Genomic DNA, 18,117 nt, shown 5'->3' with positions numbered 1-18,117 from the left:
ACTTGAACTCTGTGTGGCATTTATTTGGGCTGCAATCTGAGGTGCAGTTAACTCTAATGAACTTATCCTCCGCAGCAGAGGTAACTCTGGGTCTTCCTTTCCTGTGGTGGTCCTCATGAGAGCCAGTTTCATCATAGCGTTTGATGGGCTTTGCGACTGCACTTGAAGAAACTTTCAAAGTTCTTGAAATTGTCCATGTTGACTAACCTTCATGTCTTAAAGTAATGATGGTCTGTTATTTCTCTTTGCTTATTTGAGCTGTTCTTGTCATAATGTGGACTTGGTCTTTTACCAAATATGGCTATCTTCTATATACCACCCCTACCTTCTCACAACACTGATATGCTCAAATGCAATAAAAAGGAAAGAAATTACATAAATTAACTTTTAACAAAGCACACCTGTTAATTGAAATGCATTCCAGGTGACTAACTCATGGAGCTGGTTGAGAGAATACCAAGAGTGTGCAAAGCTTTCATCAAGTCAAAGGGTATCTACCTTAAAGAATCTCAAATATAAAATATATTTTGATTTATTTAACACTTTTTTGGTTACAACATGATTCCGTATGTGTTATTTCATAGTTTTGATGTCTTCACTATATTCTACAATGTAGAAAATAGTAACAAATAAAGAAAAACCCTTGAATGAGTAGGGTGTTCTAAAACTTTTGACTGGTACTGTACATGTAAACTTTAAAAGGATGGCTTATTACGTGGCTGTGAGAAAAGTGTTCTTTGTTGTTCTTATTGTACCATTCAAACATGGCAGAAGTAGTACACGCAAACACTCTATACACAGAAGAGTATATTTGCAGCAGTGACACTTCATTTTTCTAATAAAGATTGGATACAATTTTGAAGTAGAAGCAATTAAAATTCAAGTTGTTTTAGTATGTAGGACGATACGAGGCTTATTGAAATGAACAGTTTTTTTTTGTGTGTGTAAGACAATGAGGCTTACTGAAATGATGTTTTCTTGTAAAGCAACCTCCTATAGATTAAGGCAGCATATCTCTCTCTCTCTGTGTGTGTGTGTGTGTGTGTGTGTGTGTGTGTGTGTGTGTGTGTGTGTGTGTGTGTGTGTGTGTGTGTGTGTGTGTGTGTGTGTGTGTGTGTGTGTGTGTGTGTGTGTGCTTGCGTGTGCTTGCGTGCTGCTGGTGAAAGGGAATTTACTCAAAGTAGGGCGGCGATCTGTAAATTTGCTACATCTAGAGACAAGTTGTACACACCAACGTTCATGCTTCCATTATTAAATTAGAGGTAGCGTCAGCATTATTTTCTTGATCTTGTTCAGTGTTTCTCTAACTACAAAATCAACATCTATCTCCATATAAATGAGTTAGTTGAGGGCGTTGTTACACATCGCTATACACTATTAATACGCCCGTCTGATAAAAAGAGAATGGACTGACCATTTTAGCTTCGTGATCAGTGAAGCTTGCCCTCTGTACAGCTAGCCGCTGCCCGCTTCCCTCCTCATATCCCGCCATCTGGGAATACAGCCCTATCTGTTTTTAACTGGGGCTACTCAGCGCTATGTGAAGGTAATTTAAAGATATCTGAAATTGAAGTGAGATAGAGAGAGGAGAGAGATGGAGAGATGGAGAGACATCTTAAAAAGCTTTCAGATAGAGCAAAATGTAGAAATCATACACAGAACCAAGGACAACTGACACAAAAATATACATTTGGTGTGTGTGTATGTGTGTGTGACTTTGAGACACAGTCCTTGGCATGTGGCGGTAGCTCCATTATCTCTCTGTCTTCCTCTGCTCAGCCTACTCTGCCTCGGGCATCTCTCTCCTTTAAAGAGCTGTCCAACGAACAGAGACACACACACACACACTCTCCATGCTCCACTGGGGCTCTACGGTTTGGCATGGAGAAGCTGGCTAACAGCTTGCAGGACTAAGGTGACATTTATCGGTATGCAGTGTGTGTGTGTGTGTGTGTGTGTGTGTGTGTGTGTGTGTGTGTGGTGTGTGTGTGTGAGTTTGCGTCCGTGCGCGCTTCTCAGAGCTGGGCACCTTTTGACTTTGCTTGGAGTTAAACAGCTGCTAGCAGCCTTAGTTATGAAGAAGGAGACATAGAACACTCGGAAAACAGGACCCATTAACGACGATGCTAGACTCACAACCAGAGGCAGGCGTACAACACAGTGTGTTGTTTTGACTTTGCTCATAAGAAGCACCATAGATTTTTTTTTTTTTACATTTGAGTAATTAAGCAGACGCTCTTACACAGTGTGATGTACATTCTTTTTATATACTGGTCTATCATGGAAATTGAACCCACAACCCTGGCGTTGCAAGCTCTATGCTCTACCAACCAAAACACACAGGATTTGTTTCTGTCAAGCATAAATCAGTCATTTTTAAAGACAGTTAACATTTGTCACCTTGTTTCAGGAAACTAGGCGTGTGTCGCGCATCACTAATTCACAGGAGCACCATTTGAAAGTAAACTTTTATTTTAAATCAAAATGTGTTTTTTTTTGTTGGCAGAAATGCCTTCTGGAACATTTCTGTGCCTTAATAACAAACTTATATGCCATCTGTAAATACGAATAAAACTGTTAAATTATGAGCCTAGTTGGTTTAGCCACGGGAAAAGCCAGCAACCTTCCTGCTAGCCATGATTGGCTGAGATAATGAGTGGGCTGGACATGCCGAGAAACGAGTTGGGATTGGTCTGCCATGTAGCTCGTTTCTGTCTATAATATGAGCTGATCATTATGTCTAGGTAATCCTTTTTAAAGGCAGCTTTTTAAAAAAGATATCACATAGTAGAACTGCATAAGTGTTGCTTTCCACTTTCCGAGCTAATCGACCAATGGTCATACATAGGACACAGCTAGAGTAACTGTTCAATAGCGACAGTTGATAACCTTTGTAAGACAATAAAAAAAGGTACAATTAAGAAAAGTGCCGCATCAGAAGCGTCTGTACCTTTTCACAGTAGAATTCTGCTCCAGCATAGAATGTTCGGTATTGTTTCCCTGACAACAATAAACGTGGCTGATTGGTGTGCTCTTGTGTTGTTTTTCTGCATTTTTTTTATGTATGGTAAGGTAGACAGATGTGTTTTCATTCTACTTAATATATTGGCTAAGTCATTGTATTTAACGAACGTCAAAGTACTTTTCTTAGGAGTAAGTGGTCTACACTGACAGCAGGCAGCTCGAAATAATTTGATTGACAGTTCTGGTTGCCTGGTGATGGACTTTAGCCTCGGAAGCTGTATTCCCGACAAGTTAAATGCCCATTCAGTGGCGCTTCAAAACTATCTCCAGAGAAGGTTTTGTGGCGGCATTTAAAAAGCCGTAGTGTACCCTTTCAGACAAACAAACATGCTGTAGGTGCTTTCAAGGCTCCACATTTTATACAACCATATAAACAAATTTATTTAGGCCTAGGCTATAATATTCTGCCCATATGAACGACACTTATTTTAGGCCATAACAATATTTGTAGCCATACGGGATTTAATTAAAAGCTGTAAACTTACACATTTAATAACAGACTCATGAACACAATCAAGCAATAGGCTACAGCTGGCTTCACAGCTTCCCCGGCGCTTCACAGCTTCCCTGGGAAACTCGATGTGAAGCGGACGAAAGAGTAAATCAAATCAAATCAAAGTTTATTTGTCACGTGCACCGAATACAACAGGTGTAGACCTTACAGGGCCTAACCAATAGTGCGGGGGGAAAAAAAAGGTATGTGTGTGTGTGTAGGTAAGTAAAGAAATAAAACAACAGTAAAAAGACATTTGAAAATAAGAGTAGCAAGGCTATATACAGACACCGGTTAGTCAGGTTTATTGAGGTAGTACGTACATGTGGGTATGGTTAAAGTAACAGAGAAGTAGAAGGTAAAAGATTACGTGTATTTGGGCAATGGAGACATCACATCAGGTCCCAAACACAGGGTTGGCGTTAATACTCATTTATGTCACTCAATTCAGGAAGTGATCGGAAGTTAAAATTCCAAATTGGAATTACATTTTGAAAAAGATAGTTTATCTTTTTCAGTTTATTGAGAAATCATTGAAAATAGATGCCATTCTTTCAATGATTTAATTGGAATTTCAATTTACATCCTGAATTGAAACTTCAATTGGAATTGACCCCAACCCTGCAGGGCAGGTAATGTCACCACACAATGGCTACCAGCAGACAGCTGTAGTTACATTTTACATTTTAGTCCAGAACGACTTACAGTTAGTGATTTCATCTTAACATACACTACAAGGCCAAACGTATGTGGACACCCCTTCAAATTAGTTGATTCAGCTATTTCAGACACACCCGTTGCTGAAAGTGTATAAAATCGAGTACACAGCCATGTAATCTCCACAGACAAACAATGGAAGTAGAATGGCATTATTGAACAGCTCAGTGACTTTCAACGTGGCACCGTCATAGGATGGCACTTTTCCAACAAGTCAGTTTGTCACATTTTTGCCCTGCTAGAGCTGTCCCGGTCAACTGTAAGTGCTGTTATTGTGAAGTGGAAATGTGTAGGAGCAACAACGGCACAGCCACGAAGTGGTAGGCCACACAAGCTCATAGAACGGGATCACTGAGTGCTAAAATATGTCTGTCCTTGGTTGAAACAATGACTACAAAGCTCCAAACTGCCTCTGGAAGCAACGTCAGCACAATAACTGTTCGTTGGGAACAAGAAATTAGTTAACATGGCCGAACAGCCACACACAAGCCTAAGATCCCCATGCACAATGCCAAGCGTCGGCTGGAGTGGTGTAAAGCTCGCAGCCAATGGATTCTGGAGCAGTGGGAACGCGTTCTCCGGAGTGGTGAATCACACTTCACCATCTGGTAGTCCGACGAATAAATCTGTATTTGGCAGATGCCCAGAGAACGCTATCTGCCCCAATGCATAGTGCCAGCTGTAAAGTTTGGTGGAGGAGGAATAATGGTCTGGGGCTGTTTTTCATGGTTCAGGCTCCTTAGTTCCAGTGAAGGGAAATCTTAAAGCTACAACATACAATGACATTCTAGATGACTCTGTGCTTCCAACTTTGTGGCGATAGTTTGGGGAAGGCCCTTTCTTGTTTCAGCATGACAATGCCCCCATTTACAACGTGAAGTCCATACAGAATGGTTTGTCGAGGTTGGTGTGGCAGAACTTGACTGGCCTGCACAGAGCCCTGACCTTAAACCCATCAAACACCTTTTGGATGACTGTGAGCCAGGCCTAATTGCCCAACATAAGTGCCCGACCTCACTAATGTTCTATTGAAAGTATTGAAAGATGTAAGCAAGTCCCCACAGCAATGTTCCAACATCTAGCAGAAAGCCTTCCCAGAAGAGTGGAGGCTGATGTAGCAGAAAAGGGGGGACCAAATCCATATTAATGCCCATGATTTTGGAGTGGGATGTTCAACGAGCAGGTGTCCAGATACTTTTGGCAATGTAGTGTAGCTAGGTGAGACAACTATATATCACAGTCGTAGTAAGAACCTTTTTCTTCAATAAAGAAGTTATCAGCAAATTCAGCTGCTAGTATGAAAAAGAAAGCTTTATATATATAAATAATATGTACATAAGATGTTCAGTTCACACTACATCCTTTCCTTACCTTTCATTGTGGCTGGCAACTCAACATTCTTGTTAAATATCACAGTGGCCACGAGCCAGTAAGGATAGCTATTATCAAACTATTCAACAATGCGAGCAACTTTTCTTCGAAAACATATTACACTCTTGAATAAAGCAACCAAACCATATTTACACTCTTGAATAATGCAACAATTCACAAGCACGTGCAGACAATTAAAAGGTTTATCTTCTTGACCATAAATATAAAATTAGCTGACAATACACAGCTAGCTAATGCTAGCTTGCTAAATAACATCACGCTTCATTAAGTTGTATTATTATTATTTCTTTATTTTTAATTTCACCTTTATTTAACAAGGTAGGCTAGTTGAGAACAAGTTCGCATTTGCAACTGCGACCTGGTCAAGATAAAGCATAGCAGTTCGACACATACAACAACACAGAGTTACACATGGAATAAACAAACATACAGTCAATAATACAGTAGAAAAAAAGGGGGAAAAGTCTATATACAGTGAGTGCAAATGAGGTAAGATAAGAGAGTTAATTAAGGCAATATGTCATGTCCTGACCAGTAAAAGGGGTTATTTCTTATTGTAGTTTGGTCAGGGCGTGGCAGGGGGTGTTTTTCTGTGTGTCTTGGGGTTATATTCTATGTCCTTTTTTCTATGTTTTGTATTTCTTTGTTTTGGCCTGGTATGGCTCTCAATCAGGGACAGCTGTATTTCGTTGTCGCAGATTCGGAGCCATACTAGGTAGCCTGTTTTCCTTTGGGTTTTGTGGGTAGTTATTTTCTGTTTTGTGTGTATACCTGACAGAACTGTTTGGCTGTCGTTTGTTTTTTCCGTTGTCTAAGTGTTTTCTTATAATAATAAAGAAGATGAGCACTAACCACGCTGCGCCTTGGTCTACTCCTTCAGACGGCCGTTACACAATAAATAGGCCATGGTGGCGAAGTATTTACAATATAGCAATTAAACACTGGAATGGTAGATGTGCAGAAGATGAATGTGCAAGTAGAGATACTGGGGTGCAAAGGAGCAAGATAAATAAATAAATACAGTATGGGGATGAGGTAGATAGATAGATGGAGTGTTTACAGATTGGCTATGTACAGGTGCAGTGATCTGTGAGCTGCTCTGACAGCTGGTGCTTAAAGCTAGTGAAGGAGATATGAGTATTCAGCTTCAGGGATTTTTGCAGTTCGTTCCAGTCATTGGCAGCAGAGAACTGGAAGGAAAGGCGGCCAAAGGATGAATTGGCTTTGGGGGTGACCAGTGCAATGTACCAGCTGGAGCGCGTGCTACGAGTGGGTGCTGCTATGGTGACCAGTGAGCTGAGATAAGGCGGGGCTTTACCTAGCAGAGACTTGTAGTTTACCTGGAGCAAGTGGGTTTGGCGACGAGAGTGAAGCGAGGGCCAGCCAACGAGAGCGTACAGGTCGCAGTGGTGGGTAGTATATGGGGCTATGGTGACAAAACGGATGGCAATGTGATAAACTGCATCCAATTTGTTGAGTAGCGTGTTGGAGGCTATTTTATAAATGATTGTTTGGCAGCGTGAGTGAAGGATGCTTTGTTGCGAAATAGGAAGCCGATTCTAGATTTAATTTTGGATTGGAGATGCTTAATGTGAGTCTGGAAGGAGAGTTTACAGTCTAACCAGACACCTAGGTATTTGTAGTTATCCACAAATTCTAAGCCAGAGCCGTCCAGAGTAGTGATGCTGGACGGGCGGGCAGGTGCGGGCAGTGATCGGTTGAAGAGCATGCATTTAGTTTTACTTGCATTTAAGAGCAGTTGGAGGCCACGTAAGGAGAGTTGTATGGCATTGAAGCTCGTCTGGAGGTTAGTTAACACAGTGTCCAATGAAGTGCCAGAAGTATACAGAATGGTGTCGTCTGCATAGAGGTGGATCAGAGAATCACCAGCAGCAAGAGCGACATTACTGATGTATACAGAGAAGAGAGTCGGCCCGAGAATTGAACGCTGTGGCACCCCCATAGAGACTGCCAGAGGTCTGGACAACACACTGAACACACTGAACACACTGATTTGACACACTGAACTCTATCAGAGAAGTAGTTGGTCAACCAGGGGAGGCAATCATTTGAGAAACCAAGGCTGTTGAGTCTGCCAAAAAGAATGTGGTGATTGACAGAGTCGAAAGCCTTGGCCAGGTCGATGAATACAGCTGCAGAGTAATGTCTCTTATCAATGGCGGTTATTGTATCATTTAGGACCTTGAGCGTGGCTGAGGTGCACCCATGACCAGCTCTGAAACCAGATTGCATAGGGGAGAAGGTACGGTGAGATTCGAAATGGTCGGTAATCTCTTTGTTAACTTGGCTTTCGAAGACCTTAGAAAGGCAGGGTAGGATAAATATAGGTCTGTAGCAGTTTGGGTCTAGAGTGTCTCCCCTTTTGAAGAGGGGGATGACTGCTGCAGCTTTCCAATCTTTGGGGATCTCAGACGATATGAAAGAGAGTTTGAACAGAAGAGTGATAGGGGTTGCAACAATTTTGGCAGAACATTTTAGGAAGAGAGGGTCCAGATTGTCTAGCCCAGCTGATCTGTAGGGGTCTAGATTTTGCAGCTCTTTCAGAACATCAGCTATCTGTATTTGGGTGAAGGAGAAATTGGGGAGGCTTGGGCGAGTTGCTGTGGGGAGTGCAGGGCTGTTGACCGGGGTAGGGGTAGCCAGGTGGAAGAAAATGGCCAGACGTAGAAAAATGCTTATTGAAATGTTCAATTAGAGTGGATTTATCGGTGGTGACAGTGTTTCCTAGCCTCAGTGCAGTGGGCAGCTGGGAGGAGGTGCTCTTATTCTCCATGGACTTTACAGTGTCCCAGACCTTTTTTGAGTTTGTGCTACAGGATGCAACTTTCTGCTTGAAAAAGCTAGCCTTAGCTTTCCTAACTGACTGTGAATATTGGTTCTTAACTTCCCTGAAAAGTTGCATATCACGGGGGCTGTTCGATGCTAATGCAGAACGCCACAGGATGTTTTTGTGCTGGTCAAGGGAAGTCAGGTCTGGAGAGAAGTCACTTTTAAAGAATGACCAGGCATCCTCTACTGACGGGATGAGGTCAATATCCTTCCAGGATACCCAGGCCAGGTCGATTAGAAAGGCCTGTTCGCTGAAGTGTTTTAGGGAGCGTTTGACAGTGATGAGGAGTGGTCGTTTGACCGCGGACCCATTACGGATGCAGGCAATAAGGCAGTGATCGCTAATATCTTGGTTGAAAACAGTATAGGTATATTTGGAGGACAAGTTGGTTAGGATGATATCTATGAGGGTGCCCGTGTTTACAGATTTGGGGTTGTACCTGGTAGGTTCATTGATAATTTGTGTGAGATTGAGGGCTTCAATCTTAGATTGTAGGATGGCCAAGGTGTTAAGCATGTCCCGGTTTAGGTCACCTAGCAGCACGAGCTCTGAAGATAGATGGGGGGCAATCAGTTCACATATGGTGTCCAGGGCACAGCTGGGGGCAGAGGGTGGCCTATAGCAAGCGACAATGATGAGATACTTGTTTCTGGAAAGGTGGATTTTTAAAAGTAGAATCTCAAATTGTTTGGGTACAGACCTGGATAGTAAGACAGAACCCTGCAGGCTATCTCTGCAGTAGATTGCAACTCCGCCCCCTTTGGCGGTTCTATCTTGTCGGAAAATGTTGTAGTTAGGGATGGAAATTTCAGGGTTTTTGGAAGTCTTCATGAGCCAGGATTCAGATACGGCTAGGACAGCCAGGTTGGCAGAGTGTGCTAGGGCAGTGAATAAAACAAACTTAGGGAGAAGGCTTTTAATGTTAACATGCATGAAACCAGGGCATTTACAGTTACAGAAGTCAACAAATGAGAGCACCTGGAGCTAGGAGCTAGGCACTGCAGGGCCTTGGTTAACCTCCACATCACCAGAGGAGCAGAGGAGGAGTAGGATAAGGGTACGGCTAAAGGCTAAAGGCTAAAGGAACTGGTCGCCTAGTACATTCAGAACAGAGAGTAAAAGGAACTGATTTCTGGGCGCGGTAGAATAGATTCAAGGCATAATGTACAGACAAAGGTATGGTAGGATGTGAATACAGTGGGGGTAAACCTGTGCATAGAGTGACGATGAAAGAGATATTGTCTCTAGGAAAATCATTTAAACCAGGTGATGTCACTGAATGTGGAGGTGGAATTAAAGTGTTCACTAAGGCGTATTGAGCAGGGTTAGAGGCTCTGCAGTGAAGTAAGGCAATAAATACTAACCAAAACAGCAATGGACAAGGCATATTGACATTAGGGAGAGGCATGCGTAGCCGAATAATCATGGGAGTCCAGTGAGTGGCTTCAAGCAGCTAGAGGGCCGGGGCTAGCAGCTAGCAGAAGGGCCTTAGAAGGACGTTGCGACGGAAGAAAGTGTGTTGTGGCCCCCTCGTGCTGAATATGTCGGCAGACGGATCAGCAGGTCACCGTGTGGTAAACCAGGCCAATTGGCAAAATAGGTATAGTGGCCGAAGAATTTGTCCGATGGGCCTCTTAAGCTAACAGTCCGGTGTGCTCTAGACAGCTAACATTAGCGGGCCACGGCTACCAGTGCCGCGGAGCCAGTTTGAGTACCCCCTCAAGCAGATTTTGTCGGTAGTCCAGTCGTGAAGGATCGGCGGGGTTCCGTGCCAATTACCGGCAGTAAAAGGTGGTCCGGGCCAGTTGGCAAAAAGGGTATTATAGCCCAGGAGTGGCTGTTGGGCTTCTTCTGCTATGGGCATAGCATGGGCTAGCTCCAGGCTAATTGGTGCTAGCTTCGGGACAGGGATGTGACGTTAAACCAGGAATAGTCATTCGGATTGCAGCTAACTAGCTGTGGTGATCCAGGTGAAAAGGTTCAGAGCTTACGGTAGGAATCTGGGGATATGGAGAGAAAATAGGTCCGGTATGCTCTGTTTTGAATCGCGTTGTACAAACTGGTTAGAGCTTTCCGAGCTATAGGTTAGCTGATGACCGCTAGCAGTGGTTAGCTGACTATTAGCTAGCTTCTGTTGGGGAATACCGGTTCGGAGGTGGATAAGAATACTTTAGAAGAGACAGATCCACACCACATTGGGTGAGGCGGGTTGCAGGAGAGTATTTTGAAGTTGAGGTTTAGAAAAATATAAAAGATATGCAAAGAAAAAAGATACAAAAGATATATACATGGGACATACAGTGGGGAAAAAAAGTATTTAGTCAGCCACCAATTGTGCAAGTTCTCCCACTTAAAAAGATGAGAGAGGCCTGTAATTTTCATCATAGGTACACGTCAACTATGACAGACAAAATGAGAAAGAAAATTCCAGAAAATCACATTGTAGGATTTGTAATGAATTTATTTGCAAATTATGGTGGAAAATAAGTATTTGGTCACCTACAAACAAGCAAGATTTCTGGCTCTCACAGACCTGTAACTTCTTCTTTAAGAGGCTCCTCTGTCCTCCACTCGTTACCTGTATTAATGGCACCTGTTTGAACTTGTTATCAGTATAAAAGACACCTGTCCACAACCTCAAACAGTCACACTCCAAACTCCACTATGGCCAAGACCAAAGAGCTGTCAAAGGACACCAGAAACAAAATTGTAGACCTGCACCAGGCTGGGAAGACTGAATCTGCAATAAGTAAGCAGCTTGGTTTGAAGAAATCAACTGTGGGAGCAATTATTAGGAAATGGAAGACATACAAGACCACTGATAATCTCCCTCGATCTGGGGCTCCACGCAAGATCTCACCCCGTGGGGTCAAAATGATCACAAGAACGGTGAGCAAAAATCCCAGAACCACACGGGGGGACCTAGTGAATGACCTGCAGAGAGCTGGGACCAAAGTAACAAAGCCTACCATCAGTAACACACTACGCCGCCAGGGACTCAAATCCTGCAGTGCCAGACGTGTCCCCCTGCTTAAGCCAGTACATGTCCAGGCCCATCTGAAGTTTGCTAGAGAGCATTTGGATGATCCAGAAGAGGATTGGGAGAATGTCATATGGTCAGATGAAACCAAAATATAACTTTTTGGTAAAAACTCAACTCGTCGTGTTTGGAGGACAAAGAATGCTGAGTTGCATCCAAAGAACACCATACCTACTGTGAAGCATGGGGGTGGAAACATCATGCTTTGGGGCTGTTTTTCTGCAAAGGGACCAGGACGACTGATCCGTGTAAAGGAAAGAATGAATGGGGCCATGTATCGTGAGATTTTGAGTGAAAACCTCCTTCCATCAGCAAGGGCATTGAAGATGAAACGTGGCTGGGTCTTTCAGCATGACAATGATCCCAAACACACCGCCCGGGCAACGAAGGAGTGGCTTCGTAAGAAGCATTTCAAGGTCCTGGAGTGGCCTAGCCAGTCTCCAGATCTCAACCCCATAGAAAATCTTTGGAGGGAGTTGAAAGTCCATGTTGCCCAGCGACAGCCCCAAAACATCACTGCTCTAGAGGAGATCTGCATGGAGGAATGGGCCAAAATACCAGCAACAGTGTGTGAAAACCTTGTGAAGACTTACAGAAAACGTTTGACCTGTGTCATTGCCAACAAAGGGTATATAACAAAGTTTTGAGATAAACTTTTGTTATTGACCAAATACTTATTTTCCACCATAATTTGCACATAAATTCATAAAAAATCCTACAATGTGATTTTCTGGATTTTTTTCTCTCATTTTGTCTGTCATAGTTGACGTGTACCTATGATGAAAATTACAGGCCTCTCTCATCTTTTTAAGTGGGAGAACTTGCACAATTGGTGGCTGACTAAATACTTTTTTCCCCCACTGTATACAAGTCGAAGAACAAAGACATCTAACTGCTACGCCATCTTGGATAATATAAGTAAGTAACGTTAGCATATAAAAAAAAGGAAAATTTACGAATTTAAAGTACAGTATTGTTGTCATACATCATTCATATTATAATATAGGTTACACAGCTAGGTAACATTATCTAGCAAGCTAAACTATCTATTATTGTTTAACTAAACTTTTCGGTCAAAGTGTTACCTGAATTTAAACATTTTCGCTTAGCTCCAATTTAAACAGTGTGTTTGCTCAACTTGTCTCATATGTTCATTCAACTAGAAATTATGATTTGAAAAAAAGGTTGTGGAACTAGTTGCTAAATAATTGTATGTTGAAGCCACTAACACAAAATTGTTGGTTAATTCTTCATTAGACACGTCATACTAAAATGTACTTCTCCCTCCAGTACGACAGCCACATCCACCGTTGACCTCGGCCCTTCAGGATCCTCCACCATCTCCAGGACACCCCTCTGGTGTGCCTCTCCACAGCATCACCTCTCTGATTTTGAGCACAAAAGAGAAAGATCAATACATCTTTCAAGTAACAAGTGACACAGCAAAACTAAAACACTGTTTTAGAAAATGTCGGTTTACCTGACAAGTCTTCACTATTGACGTATGTTCCTGAAGATAAAGAACCTCTGATTACCACCGACCTCCAAAACTTGGCTATGTCCCCCCCAAAAAAAACTGTGGTTAAAATTCGAGACTCTAATATTTGTGCAACACCTAACAAACAAGTTACACCATAGGCAGGCAACCCTGGTCAGAGTGGTACATCTACTGCAGGAATGTTTTAACCAGGCACCACACAAATGATGGTGTTGAAACATTTACAACGTTGTTGTTAAAAATGTATCATTGACTGGACAACTCCCCTGTACATCAGATATACAACATTTTAATTCTACCACTTGACCAATAATCCAGCAAATCAACTGTTGTCAAGGCATTATTGTTTGTTAATTTACCTGCTCATCTAGACTCTAGAACAAGGCTTCTGTCTCCTTACGAGCGTTACATCCCGATCAGACCTCTTCTTCCAGGGCTTTGTGGAAAGTTGTGTGCAGATCAACTCTGGTGATTATTTTTGAAATTAGCTAGGTGACCTAAACTGGGACATGCTTAAACCACCTGACCAAGTCCTAAAGCAATAGGACTCCCTAAATCTTTTACAGATTATTACCAATCCCACAATGTATGACTCCAAACACCCAGAAAAGGCTACTCTCCTTGATGGTATCCTCACAAATAATCCTGAAAGTTATCAGTCTGGTGGTTGCCCGTCCTAAATTTCCTCATCTCAAATAAAAAAATAAAAAATCATCACATCAAATCAACATTTTTTGGTCACATACACGTGTTTAGCAGATGTTATTGCAGGTGTAGTGAAATGCTTGTGTAGTGAAATGCTTGTGTTTCTAGCTCCGACAGTGCAGTATTATCTAAAAGGTAATATCAAATAATTTCACAACGTATACCTAATACACACAAATCTAAGTTAAGGAATGGAATTAAGAATATATCTTTTTTTCAGCCCTTCTAATGCGAGTAACCCCGATGCTCCTCCCTCTTTTTCCCCTGCTCGCTACAAAGTTTCTCCCTGCAGGCGGTCACTGAGTCTGAGGTGCTAAAGGAGCTCCTTAAACTTCACCCCAAAAAAACATCTGGGTCAGATGGATTAGATCCTTTCTTCTTTAAGGTTGCTTCCCCTATCATCGCCAAGCCTGTCTCTGACCTTTTTAACCTGTCTCTCCTCTCATGGGAGGTTCCCATTGCTTGGAAGGCAGCCACAGCAGCCACCTTTATTGAAAAGTGGAGATCAAGCTGATCCCAACCGTTACAGGCCAATTTCTATTTTGCCCTGTTTATCAAAAGTGTTCGAAAAACGTATCAATAATCAAGTGACTGGCTTTCTTGATGTCGATAGTATTCTTACTGGGATGCAATCTGGTTTCCGCTCAGGTTATGGATGTGTCACTGCAACCTTAAATGTCCTAAATGATGTCACCATTGCTCTTTGATTCTAAGCAATGTTGTGCTGCTATTTTTATGGACTTTGCCAAAGCTTTTGATAAGGTAGACCATGCCATTCTTGTGGGCTGGCTAAGGAGTATTTGTGTCTCTGAGGGGCCTTTGGCCTGGTTTGCTAACTACCTCTCTCAAAGAGTGACATGTATTAAGTCTGAAATCTGTTGTCTCAGCCACTGCCTGTCACCAAGGGAGTACCCCAAGGCTCGATCCTAGGCCGCATTCTCTTCTCAATTTACACCAACAACATAGCTCAGGCAGATACAGTCTTGTACTCAGCTGGCCCCTCCCCGTATTTTGTGTTAAACGCTCTACAACAAAGCTTTCTTAGGATCCAACAAGCTTTATCTGACCTTAACCTTGTTCTGAACACCTCCAAAACAAAGGTAATGTGATTCGGTAAGAAGAATGCCCCTCTCCCCACCTGTGTGATTACTACCTCTGAGGGTTTAGAGCTTGAGGTAGACACATCATACAAGTACTTGGGAGTATGTCTAGATGGTACACTGTCCTTCTCTCAGCACATATCAAAGCTACAGGCTAAGGTTAAATCTAGACTTGGTTTCCTCTATTGTAATTGCTCTTCTATCACCCTGCATGTAACTGCCAAACAAACCCTAATTCAGATGACCATCGTACCCATGCTAGATTACGGAGACGTGATTCATAGATCTATAGGTAAGGGTGCTCTCGAGCGGCTCGATGTTCTTTACCATTCAGCCATCAGATTTGCCACCAATGCTCCTTATAGAACACATCACTGCACTCTATACTCCTCTGGATACTGGTCATTCATGTATACCTGTTGCAAGACTCACTGGTTGATGCTTATTTATAAAACCCTTTTAGGCCTCACTCCCCCTATCTGCGATAACTACTGCAGCCCTCATCCTCCACATACAACCTCCTGATTCCTGCTTACAAGCAAAAACTAAAGCAGGAAGTACCAGTGACTCGTTCAATACAGAAGTGGTCAGATGACGCAGATGCTAAGCTACAGGACAGTTTTGCTAGCACAGACTGGAATATGTTCCGGGATTATTCCGATGGTATTGAGGAGTACACCACATCAGTCACTGGCTTCATCAATAAGTGCATCGATGACGTCGTGCCCACAGTGACCGTACGTACATACCCCAACCAGAAGCCATGGATTACAGGCAACATCAGCACTGAGCTAAAGGGTAGAACTGCGTCTTTCAAGGAGTGGGACTTTAACCCGGATGCTTATAAGATATCCTGCTATGCCCTCCTATGAACCATCAAACAGGCAAAGCGACAATAATATAAGATTGAAACCTGGCTTCGACAATTGTCAGATGTGGCAGGGCTTGCAAACTATTACGGACTATAAAAGGGAAGCACAGCAGCGAGCTGCCCAGTGACACAAGCCTACCAGATGAGATAAATGACTTCTATGCGCACTTCGAGGCAAGCAACACTGAAGCATGCATGAGAACACCAGCTGTTCCGGACGACTCTGTGATCATGCTCTCCGTAGCCAATGTGAGTAAGACCTTTAAACAATTCAACATTCACAAGACTGCAGGGCCAGATGGATTACCAAGACGTGTACTTTGAACGTGCGCTGACAACCTGGCAGTGTTTTCACTGACATTTTCAACTTGTCCCTGACCGACTCTGTAATACCAACATGTTTCAAGCAGACCACCATAGTCCATGTGTCCAAGAAAACCAAGATAACCTCCTTAAATCACTGATGAAGCATGAAGTGCTTTGAAAGGCTGGTCATGGCTCACATCAACACTATTATTGCAGAAACCCTAGACCCACTCCAATTCGCATACTGTCTCAACGCGAGGAACACCTACATGAGAATGTTATTCATTGACTACAGCTCAGCGTTCAACACCACACTGCCCTCAAAGCTCATCACTAATCTAAGGACCCTGGGACTAAACACCTCCCTCTGCAACTGGATCCTGGACTTCCTGACAGACCGCCCCAGGTGGTAAGGGCACATCACCAATGAACTGTCATGGTCCAAACACACCAAGACAGTCATGAAGAAGGCACGGCAACGTATATTCCCCCTCAAGAGACTGAAAAGATTTGGCATGGGTCCTCAGGTCCGCAAAAGGTTCTACAGCTGCACCATCGAGAGCTTTGACTGGTTGCATCACTGCCTGGTATGGCAACTGCTCGGCCTCCGACCATAAGGCACTACAGAGGATAGTGTGTACGGCCCAGTGCATCACTGGGGCCAAGCTTCCTGCCATCTAGGACCTCTATATCAGGCAGTGTCTGAGGAAGGCCCTAAAAATTGCCAAAGACTCCAGCCACCCTAGTCATAGACTGTTCTCTCTGCTACCGCACGGCAAGCGGTACCGGAGCGCCAAGTCTAGGTCCAAAAGACTTCTTAACAGCTTCTACCCCCAAGCCATAAGACTCCTGAACAGCTAACCAAATGGCTACCCAGACTATTTGCATTGACCCCCCCCCCCCCCACCCCCATTTTTACGCTGCTGCTACTCTCTGTTTGTTATCTATGCATAGTCACTTTACCTCTACCTACATGTACATATTTCCTCAGTTACGTCGACTAACCTGTGCCCCTGCACATTGACTCTGTACCGGTACCAACTGTATGTAGCCTCATTACAGTTATTTTATTGTTGCTCTTTAATTATTAGTTATGTTTCAATTTTTTATTTTATTTTATTTTATTTTTTACATCAGTTTATTTATTAAATACTTTCTTAACACTTATTTTTTCATAAAACTGCATTGTTGGTTAAGGGCTTGTAAGTAAGCATTTCACTCTAAGGTTCTATTTGGCGCATATGACAAATACAATTTGATTTGATTTGATTTATACACAATTTAGTTGGCTTTAGCTAGCCCAGATAGGTTCGCAATCTCCCAACCGCTTAACTAGCCACAAAGAAGCCAATTAGGCTATTAATCAAGTTAGAGTAGCTAGCTTGTCAATCTGAGCTGGCATGGCTGCTGGCAAGGTTGGTAGACTTGAGAAAAGCAATCAATTACTAAATATACTGAATAAGACTCACATTCCTTTCATTTTTTTTTATGCAGATTTTCGCAGAGAGGCAGAGAAGCATATTTCGTTTATTTAAAATAAAGAACCACCAGTCAGGAGGATATAGACAGCTCAAGAGGTATGCTTAGCTCTGCAGAAAAATAGACCGTTTTTCTTTTAAAACATAGAATTAAGCATAATGATTCAGGCTTTACATTGTAGGATAAAGCTGTTTCCGGTGTATGAAAAATGCACAACTTACGGACGGGTGGCCTAGCCCCCCTACGGACCACTCCCCAGTCATCCTCACATACTTTGTGCCCCATCAGATTTTTATGGTGCATGACGTCCCTGTGTGTGTGTGTGTGTGTGTTTCCTAAAACACACTGCAGTGTAGCACTGTGATGTTTCCATCTACCCTGCGGCTCTGCCTCTCACACTCCTCTCTCCCTTTTCTTTATCACTCACTCTTCATCTTTCTCTCGATCCATCTTCTATGTTTTCTTCCTCTGTTTTCAGTGTCTTCGTTCTTTTGTTGAAAGAAGCATACTTTTTTTTAAGGAACTTGAAGCCCATTTTATTATTACTGTAATTGGATTTAATTAACAAGATTCTTAAAAAATGATGTTCAATACATACATGCCAAGAGTGTGTAAAGATATCATCAAGGCAAAAGTTGGTT

The 18,117-nt window shown here is 42.7% G+C and overlaps 1 long non-coding RNA gene across 1 annotated transcript; it reads right to left on the bottom strand.

The window, feature by feature from the left end:
• Positions 1-5,890: 5,890 nt before the first annotated feature.
• LOC106591934 (uncharacterized) lies at positions 5,891-17,870 on the bottom strand. Its single transcript, XR_001325524.3, has 4 exons — positions 17,698-17,870; positions 13,375-13,480; positions 12,998-13,072; positions 5,891-12,902 (listed from the first exon to the last, which is right to left on the bottom strand). It is a non-coding gene; the product is annotated as an uncharacterized LOC106591934 (long non-coding RNA).
• Between the last annotated feature and the right edge of the window lie 247 nt (positions 17,871-18,117).

The sequence above is a fragment of the Salmo salar genome, chromosome 09 (assembly GCF_965601325.2).
Source record: "Salmo salar chromosome 09, fSalSal1, whole genome shotgun sequence".
Taxonomy (NCBI): Eukaryota; Metazoa; Chordata; class Actinopteri; order Salmoniformes; family Salmonidae; genus Salmo; species Salmo salar.
Note: the sequence above shows the minus strand (reverse complement) of the source record. Positions and strands in the feature narration are given on the sequence as shown.